Below are 3,542 nucleotides of genomic sequence, written 5' to 3'. Positions count from 1 at the left end.
TGAGTGAGGCACTCTCTCGTGCTCAAAATTTAAACAGGCATTTCAAAATTCAGTAATTGATATAAGTAATATTTTAATGCAATATGGTTTAAAAAATCCCAACTGATGCAGAAACTATTCATGGTGAACCAAATATGAAAAGTTTGAATAAAGACAGGATGAGTCACAGTGCCAAGACACAACAAAACGCAGTCATATTTCTCCTACATGGGGCTGCCTCCCAGGGGAAAGGGCAGCAGGCAGGAATGAGGGGGATGGAGGAAATGGAGGGGCAGGAAGCTGCCTCGAAGCCACTGGAATTCTGGCTTGATTGTTCTTTGCTTTCCTCCTACCAGGAAGGGCAGGGTTGGCCAGGGAGAGCTGGCAGGGCCTCACCCTAGCAGAGAAAGCCCAGGGTAGAGGAAGGCATGGGTGGTTCTCTCGGGCACTCCGGCCAATGTGAGGTCCCTGCCTGGCATGGAAAAACCCTGCAGGGGTTTCTCTAGGGCTGGAGAGGATGGAATTAAAGCGACGTCCCAGCCTCTCTTTTCTCCCAGGTGTCCCCACTTTGCCTGTCTTTCCTGAGGTCCTCTGCGGGACTGGGAGGCTGTGGGCCTGGATGCCCTCAGGAGCACAGAGGATGCTGTCTGGTGGAGAATCGAAGACCCCGAGACTCTAAGTCAAAATCACTCCAGACACCAGACCCAAAATGTGAAGGAGCTTTAGGAACACCTCAGCCAATTCACTTGACTGATCCTTTCCTTTTAAAAGTCGTCATAGAGCAGCAGGGGATACAAATCTACATTTGAATAAGTCTAACAGAGTTCTCTCAATAAGTATTAAAAGTTCTAAGCGAGAAGAATCACACCGTCAGGAATTCATTGAATGTTTTTGTTTGTTTGTTTTTTCCCTCAGTGGTATGTAAAATACCACGTCTTGCAATTGACGATCTTTTAGAGACTAAGAAACCCAAGAAAATGTTGGCAAGAACGTAGTACTCATAATGACCAGGGCTTGAGCATTTACGCTGTGAGCAGACCTTGGGCTGGGTGCTTCTCCATCTCTTCCCAATAACCTTTATGTAGCTGTTACTGTCTTCACCTTACAGATGAAGAAATTGAGGCATGAAAAGGAAGATAACTTGTTGAAAGTAGTAACTTGTATATGTTAACATTGCGTTTTTTTCCATTTCCATTTTTATTCTGAAACTATTTCAAAATACAGAGTGTTAAAGGAACGATACAAAGAACTCTCACATACCCTTCATGTGGAAACCCCTGTGAGTTTCGCTAAGTGTCTCAATAATGTGTTTTGTAACAAAGAATCCATCCGGGACCGTGCATGGCTCTTAGTTGCCATGTCTTTCGGGCCTCCAGTTTGAAACAGATGCCTTGTTTTTTCCTTGACATCTCGAAGACTGCAGGTTGGTTGTTTTGAATAATGTCCCTCGATTTGGCTCTGTCTGATGATTAGAACTGGGTTATGCTTTTTTGGCCAAAATAACATAGAAGTGATGCTGGATTATTCTTGGTGAGTCCTATTAGCTTTCATTGTCAATCTGTCCCATCACTAATTTTGTTCGCTCTGATCATTTGATTAACTTGACATCAATCAAGTTTCTCTATTGTAAAGTTACTTCCCCTTCCACATCGTAATTTATAAGCATTTGGTAGGGAGATACTTTTAAGTTTTCTCATCCCACTCCCACACTTGTATAATTTCAGTATGCAATGATGTTCCTTAATTTAATTAAACATTATCATGATGATCATTGCCAAATGGTGACTTTTAAAAATTCTGTCATTCAGAAGTCCTAGCCAGAGCAATCTAACAAGAGAAAGAAAGAAAAGACATCCAAACAGGAAAAGAAGAAGTCAAACTTTTTCTCTTCCTCGAAGATATGATTTTATACCTAGAAAACCCTAAAGACTCCACCAAAAGTCCCCTGGAACTGATTAACAACTTCTATAAAGTTGGAAACAAAATCAATGTGCACAAATCGGTAGTATTTCTATACACCAATAAAGTTCAAGCTGAGAGCCAAATCAAGAATGCAATCCCATTTGCAGTAGTCACACACACACACAAATAAAATACTTAGGAATGCAGCTAAGCAAGGTCATAAAAGATCTCTACAAGGAGAACCACAAAGCACTGGTGAAAGACATCATAGATGACACAAACAATTGGAAAAACATTCCATGCTCATGGATTGGAAGAATCAGTATCATTACAATGGCCATACACCCAAAACAATCCACAAACTCAATGCTATTCCTGTCAAACTACCACTGTCATTTTTCACGGAATTAGAAAAAACTATTCTAAAATTCATATGGAACCAGAAAAAAAAGCTTGAATAGCCCAAACCATCCTGAGCCAAAAGAACAAAGCCTGAGGCATCACATTACACAAATTAAAACTATACTAAGGCTACAATAATCAAAGCAGCATGGCACTGGTACAAAAACAGACACATAGACCAATGGAACACAGAAATAAAGCTGAGTACCCGCAGCCATCTGATCTTCAACAAAGTTGACAGAAATAAGCAACGGGGGAAGCACTCCCTATTCAATAAATTGTGCTATGATAGCTGGCCAGCCATATGCAAAAGAATGAAACTGGACCCTTACCTTTCACCATATACAAAAATTAACTCAAGATGGATTAAAAGTTTAAATGTAAGACCTCTAATTATAAGGATCCTAGAAGAAAACCTAGGAAACACCATTCTAGACATCATTCTTGGGGAAAAATTTATGACTAAGTTCTTAAAAGCAATTGCAATAAAAACAAAAATTGACAAGTGGGTCCTAAATAAACTAAAAAGCTTCTGCACAGCAAAGGAAACTATCAACAGAGTGAACAGACAACCTACAGAATGGGAGAAAATATTCACACACTATGCATGCAGCAAAGGTCTAATATTCAGAATCTGTACAGAACTTAAGCAATTCAGCAAGCAAAAAAAAAAAAAACCCCAATAAAAAGTGGGCAAAAGAAATGAACAGACACTTCTCCAAAGAAGACATACAAGCAGCCAACAGATATGAAAAATGCTCAATATCACTAATATCAGACAGATGCAAATCAAAACCACAATGAGATGCTATCTCATACCAGTCGGAATGACTATTATTAAAAAGTCAAAAAACAATAGATGCTGGTGAGGCTGCAGAGAAAAGCAAATGCTTATATACTATTGATAGGAATGTAAATTAGTTCAGCCATTGTGGAAAGCAGTTTGGAGATTTCTCAAAAACATAAAACAGAACAACCATTTGACCCAGCAATCCCATTACTGAGTATATATCCAAAAAGACACCTGTGCTCATATGTTCATTGCAGCACTATTCACAATAGCAAAGACATGAAATCAACCTGGATGCCCGTTAACAGTGGACTGGATAAAGGAAATGTGGTATATATACACCCACGAAATACTACACAGCCATAAAAAGAATGAAATATGTCCTTTGCAGCAGCATAGATGCAGCTGGAAGCCATTATCCTAAGCAAATTAATGCAGGAACAGAAAACCAAATACTGTATATTTTCAC

The sequence above is a fragment of the Pongo abelii genome, chromosome 23, assembly GCF_028885655.2.
Source record: "Pongo abelii isolate AG06213 chromosome 23, NHGRI_mPonAbe1-v2.0_pri, whole genome shotgun sequence".
Lineage (NCBI taxonomy): Eukaryota > Metazoa > Chordata > Mammalia > Primates > Hominidae > Pongo > Pongo abelii.
Note: the sequence above shows the minus strand (reverse complement) of the source record.